This window comes from Oxyura jamaicensis, chromosome 19 (genome assembly GCF_011077185.1).
Source record: "Oxyura jamaicensis isolate SHBP4307 breed ruddy duck chromosome 19, BPBGC_Ojam_1.0, whole genome shotgun sequence".
Taxonomy (NCBI): domain Eukaryota; kingdom Metazoa; phylum Chordata; class Aves; order Anseriformes; family Anatidae; genus Oxyura; species Oxyura jamaicensis.
Genome location: NC_048911.1, coordinates 5,846,982 through 5,860,526, shown reverse-complemented (window position 1 = coordinate 5,860,526; position 13,545 = coordinate 5,846,982). Strand labels below are relative to the sequence as shown.

Here is a 13,545-nt window from a genome sequence, read left to right as displayed (position 1 = left end):
CGAGCTTCTTTGAGCAGTTTGCTGAGTTTGGCCGAACCTGTCTTTGTGAGGTGATCCTGTCCTGGTCCATGTTCTGCTAGCCTGTCCCTATTCATTCTTTTGTTGTTGTTGTTTTTGTCCCGCTCCTGTTCTTCCTGTTTCTGTTCATGTCCCTGTTCAGGTGCCATCTGGGGCGTTAAGACCACGCAGACACCAGGGTTCTTTTAAGATCAGTAACTGCTACCTCTGTTGATGACATAACTTCATTATATATATCTATCTGCTGCCTCCCATATATTGAGGACAGGCTCCCTTCTTACACCATTCCACCACATCAGTCCTTTCCCACTCACTATTCATTGGTCAACAACTTTGCCCGGCAACCTCAAACACCCAGCAACTTCGATGCCTTAACGGCTGCAGAACAAGCAACCCGAGATGCCAGGGCATATCCTGAATCACCCTTTGTTCCCTCTAAACTCTTTTACGTTCTTGATGGCCTCATTGGCCCGATGGCCCGATGTTACCACCAACCCTGGGGCTTGCCGACCCCCATGGCCACACTCCCACAGTACAGCTCCAAGTAGAATATATCTTGGTATTGCTTCTGAAAGCAATGAAACTTTTGTTCCATATGAAGTTTTGTCAGAGGATGTGTGGCCAGGAAGCAGCCCGTTTAAACTGACAAAACACCCTAAAGTCAAAAATGGTGCTTCATGTGATGAGTAGTATTTTTACTGTAGTAATTTAGTTGACCAGTTCTTGATTATCATAAAATAAAAAGCAGGGTACGGATGTACCCAGGGATTTGGAGTCCATAAAACCACTGTCAAAGAGGCTTTGCTTCCTTTCAGGATGGTGGGACAAGGGAGAAAGGAGCAGCGACAGGGGTGTGTCAATATTCCACTCCTGGGTGACAGAGACTTCAGGGACCACCCCAGCTGTGTGACTGCATTCCTTTTGTAGTTTAGGTAAAGAAGGTGCTGTGGCTTGTTGCAGCCGATGTGGCATCACAGGTCAGTGTCACAGCTGAGCTGTCTGATGGCTGTGGAAAAGGCACGTAAGGTCTTGTTAAGCCACAGGTTTGGGGTTTGAAAGGACCATGTCACTCTGTTCTGCCCATGGAACTGGAACCGGAACGTATGTCACACACTTGGCATGTCCCATCCTGTTTTCCTTAAGTTCCTAGCAAGTCTGCATTTGCTAGAGGCCAGCCTCTTGGGATGCTGTGGTTACTGGAACACCATTTTTATCAGCGGGGAGCAAGGTTTATCTTTTCCTTAGCTGAATTTTGCATTTCTGCTTGCTATTCCTTAACCAGACATTAACTGATTGAGCAAGAAGTTAGGAATGACTTCCAAACAATTCTTCACAATTCACTTGTGCTCTTTGAAATAGCCAGTCAAGTATGAAAGTTGAAAGAAATTAACTTCTGATAGTCATAAATTAACACAGCTCTGTTGCACAAGGCTCTAGAATGCTATCCAATTCATATCAGTAGAACTAGTACGTAAATCTTTGCTTAGGGAAGTAACTGTCTGAAATGGTATTTCAGAGGCTTCTGTCATTGTAAAGCCAAAGGTAAATGTTTTAATCATGCCAGAAGAGGTTAAGTATTTTTCAGAGAAACATCTAAAAGTAGTAAGAGTGCCTCATAGTATAACACCGTGCAGATAAATTAATCTGGATTCTTCCTAAGGGCATTATTGTGATAGAGTTGAATGTAAACATTCAACCTGGGTAATGGAGTATGCAAAAGTTGTTTGGATCTAATTAGTTTCTTCTTACCTGAATGTGTACTTGAATAATGTGAAGAACAGTTTGCTCTAATGTTTACTAAAGTTTTAAATGGTTGAATTCTGTTCCCTGTTTTAAGAAACGCATTTATTTTCACTTAATTTTAAAAACTTGTGTATGGGAACTTGTTGACAGGTGATGTTTTTTTTAGCTGACATGATATGTACTGCAATTAATGTTTTTAAAGGTTTCAGAAAGAGCTCAACGAATCTTTGTTTTAAATGGGTTTCTGTATGCCATTAGTGATAATGGAGGTTACTGTGGCCACATACCCGCTGTTAACAGAAGATTCTCGGCACTTCTTTGCTCAGCAGTTCAATGTGCCGTTCAATTTGCTTAAGATAGGTTTGTTGCAACCTATTTTTCTAATTGCTCTTGCTGGTATGTATCAGAATTATCTCATTAAAATGGGAAAGAGTTGATTGGGGAATACGTTAGTAAACAGGAACAGCTTATCAAGGTTTATTGAGGTTAAAAGTTGGTGGAATCTATTATGGTTAATTATTCAAGAGTTTCCTTTTGGTATGTTTATTGTTTTCATCAAAAACGAAGTTCCTCAGCAGGGATCCTCTTAACAAGCTGTTTTTTTGCTAAGATGAATGAATGGAAAAGTGTTGTTCCTGTTAGAATGTGGTGCCTTTTGACCAAAATAGGTGTCCTGAACGTAACACATTGCTAAACCTTAAATGGAAACATTAAATAATCTTAGTATTTATCTTTGTTTATGTTTCAGCTCAAGCTCCTGTGGGAGAGGAAGGGAAGAGGAGCAGCCATCAGGGCACTGAGGCACTCCTGTGAGCTCTCCACCTGGCAGGATATCCTTGCCATTCCCCTTGAATTTGTCATTGGTAAGATCATCGCCAGCAGACATCTCTTCCTACCTCAAGCCTTCTGTGATTCTGTCAGTCTGTGGGTCTGTGAACTCACCTTCAGAGGGGCCACCAACTCCTGAAGTTGGACAATGCTACGTTGCTGCAAAGAGGAGCGGGAGAGAGGCACTTAGCCCCTGGCACTGCCCGAGCTGTCAGAGCTGAGGGACACGGACAGAGGAGGGGACACCAACCTCTCTGCTGAGCTCCATCAGGTGCTCCTGGATCTCGCAGGGCCTGTTCAGCATTTCTTGGCTCCCAGGAGTGCCACTAGAATCTCTGCTGCCTGGAGGAATGATTCATCAGATTCCCCGTGCGCACCCAGACACCCGCCTCTCTGGGATGGGGGAGAGAAACGGGGAAGTGAAGCCTGTGAGTTGAGTCAGTGACTGCTGACCCTCAGGGACCTGCACGAGCAAGGTGAGGGGCAAGGAAGGGGAATGCTGGGGACAGCGGTGTGGTGTGACAAGGGAGATACTGGGGTCCGGGGGTCCTCCACTGCTGAGTTACCACCTCCTTCCCAGCCACACACTTTCAGCAGGTCCTTGTGCACATGGACAGCACGCAGCAGGAGATAGCTGGTGCTCTCAAGGACAACACTGTGCTGCTAGCAGCGGTGAGTCTCAGCAGCATGTGCTGGGGTGGGAGGGGTCCCCATCCTTTCACCCCTAGCCCCCCTCCCCTGCAGCTCCAGAAGACGATGAAGGAAAACCTGGCCATTGCAGAGGACAACCTTGCTGACAGAGAAGCCCGCAACAAGCGGCCGCAAAGGAGAGAGCACCCTGGAGCACCTCCCTGAGGATCTCTGTCCCTCCCCCTAGCCTTGTGATCCTCTGGGAATCACTCCCTCTCCCTGCAAGTAGCAGTTCCTGTTGGTGTATACCTGGCCATGCTCCCCTGCATAGAACGGGGCTGTGGAGGGGCCCTTCCCAGCCCTCCATTAGCACCCAGGTGTGGGTCACTGCACCCATACCTGTGGTCACACTGTGGTCTGCATGATGCGCTCCGCCAGCCCCATACACCTGTAAGCTGCAAAGCAGTCATTCAGCAGACATATTTGGCTTTTCTCCATCACTGTTTTCAGCAATAAATATATTGCTCCTCTCTTCTGAGTGGAGTGCATCATTCCTTTTGCAAAACATGGACAAACAGATCTCTGAGCTGGGATTCTTGTTTTTTCGCATTGCTCACAATGCCCAGCAGGCCACCAGCTGCCCTGCAGCATCATGCAGTCAGCACCGGCCCTTCCCCACTTTGCCCAGAGGTGTCATGATAAAGAGATGACTGAGCTTGGGGGATTCTCTGTGTGGTAATGAAAGTTGCAAATCTTATTAGAAGGAAATAGCAGAAACACCACGTTTCCCCAAACAAGCACCTTCCAAGGTCCCAAAATCTTTTTCTACAGTAAATGCTCTGAAGGTGATGGCTGCACCATCTTGTGCTCTCAAACATCAGGTGGTGAAATGGGGCAGATGCTCACCCTCTTCCTGAATTAGAACCCAGGAGCACAAGTGCTTACGTTTTTCTAAATACATTATTTTTTGCATGCAGTAAATGAAATTCCACTGTTCCCTTCTTAAAATCTTGAGCGAGGTTAGGATGAGTTCATTGTATTTGGACTAAAATTGATGTTAAGTGTAAAACTGAGGCACTAAATTACACCAACTGACGGATGCGTGTTTGTTCCACCAGAAAACTAAATAATGTGGTGATCTTGTCCTTTATAGGAACACACAAAATGTGACAAAGCTTTGGCTACACAAAGTCAATCAGGTGTTAGAAACATTGCTGAGCTCAAGGTCTGGGTTAGGAAGGTCAAACATCCCATGGGTATTTGGAGTAGCTCAGAGTCCACTCTAGCATCCGAAAAACTGAAACAAAGCATTTGCTAATGTAGCATTTGGAAGAAAACAAGCCTCTAAATTTTCCTTGCTTGACACTAATACCATCTTAGTCATTCCCTGCCAGAAAACTGCATGTTTTCCTCTGATGGTGCCTTGCTTTCTCCTCCACTAATTTGAAACGATGAGGGAGAGAAGAGTTTGAAAAATTCCACTGCTCTTCCATCTACCTTCAAGAAATAAGGAGTGAAGTTTTACAATTTAGGACGGTCTTCATGCTGAAGTATGCAGTACATCCCTTCCTCCCTTCTGATTAAGTTGATACAGCCAGCTAGAATTAACTCAACTGGAATAGCAGCTACAAACACCTACAAGAGGACATAGAAGAGAAATTATGAGAAATGCCTGGAGGGACAGCCTGTGGGGCTTGCAGAACAGCCCCCTCTGGCATGGGTGTGGGATGTGTCCAGCCTGCCCTTTCTTCAGCTCTTTTGCTGCCCCACAGGACATTCTGCCTCATCTTTGTGTGCTTGGAGCTGGCTGTCGCTGTCATGCTGGGTATTGCGGTGCTCTATGCCTCCTATTACGACCAGGAGGTCTTCTTCAACCTGCTGCTCCGTGTGCTGCCAGAAGATACCTACAGTGACCTGGCATACTTCCTCGGAGACCCCCTGCCTCTGGTCAGTGAGGGCGTGCTGCCCTACTGACATCTCCTCCAAATAAAACCAAAGCTCCTCTACGCAGTTCTCCTGTGCCTGCGCAAGAAAAGGAATTGACCAGAAAAAAACAAGGAGATGAGTCCCTCTACAGATAGGCAGGAGAAACTTCACGTTTGCAGGGCCCGGTCCTCACAGGGACTTCAACCACCGTCTGTCTGCTGGAGGGATAACGCTGCCAGACATCAGCAGTCCAGCAGGGTCCTGGGGTGCACTGATGACAGCTTCCTCACCCAAGGGTTAAGAAGAGCCCACAAGGAGAGGTGTTGGGCTGGCCTGCATACTCACCAGCAACGAGGGGCTTGCTGGCAGTCACAGAATGGTTTGCCTGGAAGGGACCTTTCAGGATGATCTAGTTCCTGAATGAAGTCATGCCACTGCTGAGCACTGCTGTGCTGGACATGCTAGATCTTCAGTACAAACGGCCCTTGTGAGATGTCCTGGTTTCAGTTAGGATAGAGTTAATTTTCCTCCTAGTAGCTGGTAGGGTGCTATGTTTTGGATTAGGATGAGAAGAGTGCTGATAACACCCTGATGTTTTAATTGTTGCAGAGCAGTGCTTACACCAAGCCAAGGACTTCTTCTCAGCTCCTCACTCTGTCCTGCCAGGGGGCAGGCTGGGGGTGCAGCAGGAGCTGGGAGGGGACAGACCCAGGACAGCTGACCCAAAGTGGCCAAAGGGGTATTCCATCCCATCTGGGGTCATGCTGAACAATATGTAGGGGTGGCTAGCCGGGGTGGGGGGCTGGCTGCTTGGGGTTGGGCTGGGCATCAGTCAGTGGGTGGTGAGCAACTGCATTGTGCATCACTTATTTCACATTGTGTATCACTAATTTCACATGGTGTATTTCACGTTGTGTATCACTAATTTCACATTAGTAGTAGTAGTACTATTATTATTATTATTTTCCTGTCTTAATAAACTGTCTTTATCTCAACCCACAGGCTTCACTTTCCTGTTTCTCTCTCCCATCCCAGAGAGAGAGCGGGGAGGGCGAGCGAACGGCTGTGTGGTGTTTAGCTGCCGGCCGGGTTAAACCTCAACACTAGCACATTGGGACAAACTTCCTAGCCAAAAGGCAAAGTCTAAGCTTATCACCCAGATAGTGAATTTTCCCAAAGAGATTAAACTTTATTAATATTGGGATCACGATACCAGTGGTATAGAACACTTCCTGTAATAATTAGGTTACTGGAGTGCTTATCAGCTAGCAAATGTAATACTAGTGCTCAAGCAATCTGCTCTTCAGCAGCTGCTTAACACAGCCCACAGTGACAGCAGATGAAACATGTGAAACGCTTTACATCTCTTGTCCCACCATCAGATAACCCTGAAATGGTCTGCCAGCATTCCTGGGAAGCTGTATTATATCCACAGCACAGGTAAAGAAAGGGGAGATCAGAGACTTACGGGGTGAGTGAGAAAAGGGAGGGGCAACTTGGTTGTTGGATAAATGCTTTTACTTAAGTAATGTCAAACCAGCTATTTATTACCTTCAACTGTAGCAGTAAATAAATAAAATCTTTTGCTGAGCACTCCTCGGGACGTGAAATGCATAGGGTACCTGCTGTGAAAATGATGAGAATTGTTTCAAAGCAGGGTACAAACGTGGAGCTTTGAAATGCCACAGTGATACCAGAAAATAACGGAAAGCCACTGTACCAAGGTACACTTGGAATTTGATTTAATACATATCCCGTCACCTCACTAAGCCAGCCCGTGTGTTTCTGCAGGGGGAGGAAGAGGCTCCCTCCTGCAGGAGGCAACAGAGCCTTTGTGTCAGTGCCAAGCTGTTTGGTAATGCAAAATGGGAGACCACATCAAGGAGAGAGAATTTCAAAGCTACTGCTTTTATGCTTCAAAAAGGGTTTTGGAGATGACAGCAGCAGTGACTGTGTCACTTGGCAGCGTGTCAGCAGCTCAGAGGCTAAAGATGAGGGAAAAGCAGGGTTTCAAGGCAGACAGCAGGACTGAGGGAAGAGCAGTGACACCACCGCTGGGTGAAGAACCGATGCAATGCCTGGAGCTGGTCACACAAATAACGGGGCAGCCCTGGTCTGATGCGTGCACCTGCTCTGGGTGCCTGTTGGCCAAGTTCTGCCCATTTCTGAGGTTGGTTTCTCTAGTAGGAAAGCTCATTAGCATGGGTCTTTGGAGAGAGTTTCTGCAAGGAAGGTGGAGAAGGCAGTTCTGCCTCCAGGGAAACTCCTCTCACCAAGAAAGCAGCAGGTTAAAGCACTGGGTTTGCAGATGCGATGCTGCTGGAGATGTGTGAAGTGCCTGGAGATGGTGGATGTTAGAGGAAACAAAAGCAAGATTAAAAAAAAAGTAGAAAGTGGCAGTAAAGTAACACTGCACTTGGGGAAACATCTTCCCTCTGGAGACAACAACCAGGAGCACAGACACAGGGTGTGAGGATTTGGGGTCAATTAAGAGAGGTTATTTGTGCAGAACTGTAAATACACAATAAATTTATATTCTCAGACAGATGCAGTGGAACCCTTAGGTTCGTGCTTTGCAGGTCTTATTTCCTGATTTGAGGGATTAAAGCTGCACCTCATCAGTCTGGCAATTTCCCTAATCCCCCCTACAGCCTCCGATGATCCGATCACATGCTAAAAAGCGAAGCCTGCAGGTAACTGCAAGAAGGGGTGGCACAATCTGAGCCAAACAACATTAAAGCTTGAAAAACCCTCCCTAAAAACCCCAAGGCTGTTCACAGGCACAGGGCTGGGCTGGGCATTTGCTGACCCTTGGTGACTGCACAGCTGCTGCTCGTTGGTGCTCCAGGTGCTGCACCACCTGCAGCTCTCCTCGTTTGAAGCCTCCCCCTCACTTTAAACATCTGTCTCCCCTTTAGTGCTCCCCCAAACACTCGGTGCAGGCACAAGGCAAGGTTTTTTCTTTCCTTAATAGAATCCAGTACTTTATAAAAAAAGAACACTACATTTACTATCTAATTTCTCCTGCTGCTTGCAGGGTGGAAGCTGTAGGGATCTAACAGCAAAGTGGGCAGTGCTGGGTGGTTTGGGGATGCAGGTGAGGACAGAAAGCTGCACTTCTAGTCGGTGACGAGGAAAGAAGGCTCTGAAGCAGCAGACTTGCAGGCAGCAGGTCACGCTTTCCGGAGGAAGAAGAGTTGCTGCCTAAGAGGAAACTACAGCAGGTAGGACAAATGATGATACGGGGAGAAATTGGTGCCTAATCCCACCCTGAAGGTTTTCCTAGGGGTTAAGGAGGGAGGAGGAAATGCTGCTGGGCAGATGCTGATCTTGGTGCATGGAGGGATTTTGGGAGGCGCTGCTGGCACCAGAGTCTGCCTGAGCTCTGCACAGGTGCTGTGTAGAGACACAGCGTGAGGAGCTCTGTGTAAGGTGTGGCTCTGATCTTGGAAGGAGTTTTGGTGGGCTTAGGAGGGAGAGGGGAAAGAAACTGGTGAGTTGGAAGTACACGGATTAACATAAGGATAAGGTAATGGAGACCTGAATGCAAATACACAAGTTGTGCAGCAAGGGTTTGTTGCATCTATGTGATATTGATTCAGAAATGCCCTTTGGAAGTGTTGGGGCCTTATTTCCTATAGGGTATCATTGATTACTTGATTCTGGCATACGGTTACCACCAGAGAATGCTTTTTTAATCCCTTTCACATGAGCTGTGTTGAAGTTGTGTGGCACTAACTTTTAAATCAGACTGGTGCGGCAGGCAGAGTGCCGATAGCCCTGTGTTAGCAGCCAGATGGGTGATGTTTTTGGCATGCACACCTCAGCTGCTAAGAGCCGTCTGCAAGTTGCACTTTATATGAAAATGACCACTTAAATTAAAGCTGCTATTCCCCTGGCCACATGTACTGCCTAGTGCAGAGGTGTAGGGAAAATAACTCTTGCCTTCTACCGCCTCCTAATTAGTCCTGTGGCTTAAAGAAGCAGTATTTGCTCAGGTTAATGAGCTAGAACGAGGACGGTTCCAGCAGCGAGATGTGCGGAGGGCTGAGGTGAGAAGCAGCCTTTTCTCCCAGGCTGCCTGCAGAAGTTGCTCGGTGCTGCTCTGGGGACTTGGCTCCTGTCGCACGTTGCAGGCAGCGACCCGTGCCCCCACCCGGCACGTCTGAAAAATGGAAAGCGTTGGAGTAGCGAGCGGTGGCAAGATTTACCAGAGCTTGCTGTGACTCTCTGAACTTGCAGCATTTCTGTGTAGCGCAGGATTTCTCTCGAACTTACCAAGTGCTTGATTTTTTCTTCTCCCTGGTCCCAAGTGCTGTGGTGGCTTTGAGCCCTGTTGTCCCCCGACAAGCTCAGGTCCTGCGGCTGCTCTGAGAGCTCCCAGGGCTCTGTGCCGACCGTGTTGTTTCTGATCTGATTTTTCTTCTCCCCCTTTTCTCACCCCCCTCTTGCCTCACCTGTTGACTGTGTGACCTCCCTGTTCATTGTATTTTAGTAGTGTTGGAAGCAGGATTGCTCTCTGCGGATGGTGAGCAGGACAAACCATCCATCTCCAGGTGATGGTCTTGGTGATCTGAGCATTGCGGTGCTCTACCTTATCCTACTGCTTTTATTCCTAGCTGAACAATGCACAGATTTTACAGTCATTTTTGCAAGTTGTTGGGGAAATGCCTATCACCTGGTTGGCTTAAGTATGCTTGGAAAGCTTTTCCCCCTCAGCTGCTTGGAGAGGGGCTTTGTTCTGTTGAAAATCTCACCCATTTAATGTGCCTGGTAATCTTTTCCTTTCATTCTCTTGCAAAGACCCTGAAGGAAGCTGTAGCTGGCAGGTTTGCGTGGCAAATGGAAGCAGGCAAAGGGCACGGATATGAAACAGAAAGGCTAAGTTTTGCGTTTTAGCCTGCAGCTCTGCAAAAATCTGTTTCCATGTGGTGGAGGGGAGCTCTGAGCTCGCAGGCAAGCGCAGCTTCCCCCAGAGCTGCTAGAAAATGCCTTAGCCTCTGCATTCATAATTGAACAGGCAGGTGTGTACAGAGGAGATGAAAGAAAACAAAAAATTAATGGTGAAGTTCTCCTATTGGAAAGGCATGTGTGAAGGTAGCTCTGAAGCAGATGCCTCCTATTTTGTGTGTTTGAAGAGGCAGACGCCTCTGAGGTTTTCTGCCTGCACTGCTACGTGTAGGATTCAACAGGAGCTCGGTTGGTAGGAGCTGGGTTAGCGTGTACCAGAGCATGGCGTGCACTGTGCTCGAAGATAGACTCTGCTGCCAGCTTACATTTCATTTCTGTCAGAAGCTGAAATTGCAGGTCTTGCCTGGAGATATAGCAGGACAAGAGGCAGTTGCAAAAGAGGAAAAGGGAGACTCATTCCCATGGCAGTGCACCTGGATTTTGTTATAGCCAACGTCCCTTCCATTTTCTGGTAGCATTGAATATAACCACTCTGAGTCCCTGTGTATCTCTTCCAGGTATTTGTACCTGGAGGACAGATGTGCCTGTAGTATGATGCTCTGAGGTCTAATTCCAGCTGTGATTTCCACTAACAACTCACTGAGGGATGCAGCGTGCAAGAGGGCTCCTAAAGAGCCGTGCTGACAGCTGGTTCCTCAGCCAAATCCGCCAGATGCAGCTTAGCAACCCCTTCCTGAGGGCTGAAACAGGCTGCACGGGTTTGCTTTCTCCTCAGAACTAATAAAAAGGCAAAGAAGAATAAATGGTGGCACGCAAGCCACAAAATCAATAAGCTATTAGGAGGCAGAAAATCTGGGAAATGGATTTAGAAATCTGCACAAATAATTAAGGGTGGTGTTGAACAAATCACATCGTTTTTGACTATATTAAACCAGATTTTCAATTTTATGTGAAGCCATAAGCTCACCCAAAGGTAAAACAGCTGTCTTCTCTGCATATTTACAGGAGAGAAGATAGGAAACGTAAGCCCCATTGAACCTAGAAACAAAGCACCTCCAATTAATTCCCTGTTGAACAGCAATTGAGTCGTGGGCTTATGTGGTTTTCATGCAAGCTGTCAGCACTGTGTTCCCAAACGCGGGTGCAGCTTGGGATCCCAGGCCCCTCCAGTCCTTACAGTTGGCAATGTTCACACAGTTTGTCCTGGTAAAACAAATTCTGCACTCACGATTTGATAACAGTAATGCCCCAGCCACGTGGATTAAATATATATATATATATATATTTTTTCCCCACCAGCTCAGTGATTATGGCTGCTCAAAGAAATACGCTAAGCAATTTGGTGGTAGTGTTCCCAACAAGCACCCAGCTCAATACAAGACACATATTTTGGATGTTTGGCTTTTTTTTTTTTTTTTTTTTTTGGGGCTATTCTTTCATGATGTTTAGGAAAACTGGTCTTTGAAGGCAATGTATAGGAAGAAGTCACCTAGGAGTCACTTTTGTTGGTCGTTAGCTTTGAGTGCATGGTGAAAGATGCTGAGCTGCCCGTGGGCTTTGTACTCTAGTCAGAGCAATGTTTGGGTCGTGGATTAAATTTACTCCCATTTTCTTACTCCTTTGCCTTTATACAGCTCTAAGCCCTCTGCAAATACGATCAGCTGTTTTTCCACTTTTAACTGTTCAAAAAACAAACACTAAGTCACAGGAGGCATTTATGTCCTGTAGTCAATGGGAAGGAGCAGACAGATGAGAAGGGGTATCCTGGGGTAAGAGATCCTGAAATCCTCCTTTCCACTACACATGTTCAAAGTACAGCTCTAAGCTTGATGCTAGGTGGTTAATGCAATATTTATTTGGTTAAAAAGGATGCCTACAGTCCTTGCACAAAACAGATATCCCCTACTCCCACCCTGAAATAAAATTTTACCTTAAACAGGTCCTGCCTTTTTGTTCCCTCAAACCTCCAGATGATACTAAATGTTTTTTTTTAGTGTATTTATTTTAATAATAATAAAAAATCTTAAGGAAAATCTAGTTGAAGATCTACTCTGTTTCTTTTCAAGGCAGGCCAAAATGAAATACAAACAAAAGCTGGGGAAGGCAAAAGCCATGTGTTGTCTTTCCTTCCCTCCGACCTGCAGCAGAGATGCTCAGGAGCCTGGCACGTGGCTGTGCCACTCCGGGACTTGGCAAGCTCCAGCCCAAACTGATTTCCACGCGATTTGAGGCTTTCTTTGGAACTGCAGCAGCATTGCTGAAGGCTGCTTCGCTCCGTGCTCCAGCCTTATTAGGTATGCCAGCAGCATGCACAGCGTGGAAAATAAGATAAAAGAAAGAGGGCACCGGGGTGTGTGGGTGGGCAGACCTCCAGGTTCGGGGCCCGGCAGCCAGGCTGGGCTCATTATTCAGGATGTGGTTCGTACCCTCCCAGGGGAAATCATGAGAACAGAGGCTGGAGGAAGTTAGGGAGCAGGCATGAGTTGTAGGAGCTAAATAATGAATGTTAATTTGTCCAAAATCTGTTTAAGCGTGTTTGCTTGTCGCTTCCAGAAAAGCCGTGTCCCAGCGGATGCCATTTTGGCACCTATTAAACCTCCCCAAGGAACGTTTGTGGGCTATTGCCTGTCTCGGAGCTGCCTTGCTGCCACTTCACTGTGGGCTGACGAAGGAGAAGACGAGGAACCCGCCAGGCGCTTCCCTCTGGGGCTTGTTGGCAGCCTGAATTTTGGCTCGAGTCGCCGTGGGGCATCTCCCCAGGGGCAGGCACTACGCTGCGGGAGGAGGCCTTGGATGAGTAACAGAAGCAGTTTATATTTATTGCAAAGCAGAAGCGTTAAATAACTTCCAGCAGAGACAGCTTTACTGGTGCTTGGTAGACATGAAATGAGAATTTCAGCCACGTGTCTGTCTTGTTACTGGTGGTTCCTGTAAGGCATTCAATGCCTTTTCCTAGGATGTCAGAAGGTGGGTTCAAGGCCTGGGTGCGTCCTGGCTGAGGCCTTTAGCGTTGTCATAAGCATCAATACAACACAATACGTCAGGGTTTTTGTAGACTGTGGTCAGAGCAAAAGGGAAATTTATCAACCGGGAGGGACGTTTGCTCCCTGAAATGTGGGAAATGATCGATGGGCTGGGAAGGGGAGGGTGACCTGACCCATCCATCCCCGCTTGCAGGAGCCTGGTCCTCACCACCGTTCAGTATTTGCCATCTGGCACCTTTTTAATGTTTGTTTGTTCTTCTGGGCCCTGGCATGTTTCAACGTCAGTGTTTTTGCTCCAGCAAGGAAAGCAACTCCAGTGAGAACCGTGCCCGTCTGAACTGCAAGGTCACTTTGGTTCAGAGCTCCCTGAACAGTGAGGGCTAAAGCCCCTCTGGTTTCTGGCTGTGCTTGCTCAGTGTTTTGTATGTAAACCAGGTAGCCTTTAAGGGATAATGGTTGCTTTTCCAGTTGCCACTATAAACACTTTTGCCTATCAGCTGAGCTC

The 13,545-nt window shown here is 47.1% G+C and overlaps 1 long non-coding RNA gene across 1 annotated transcript; it reads left to right on the top strand.

Moving 5' to 3' along the window:
* Positions 1 to 8,109: 8,109 nt before the first annotated feature.
* Positions 8,110 to 12,771, top strand: LOC118176461. The gene is made up of 3 exons (XR_004755416.1): positions 8,110 to 8,369; positions 12,123 to 12,350; positions 12,610 to 12,771. It is a non-coding gene; the product is annotated as an uncharacterized LOC118176461 (long non-coding RNA).
* Positions 12,772 to 13,545: the final 774 nt, after the last annotated feature.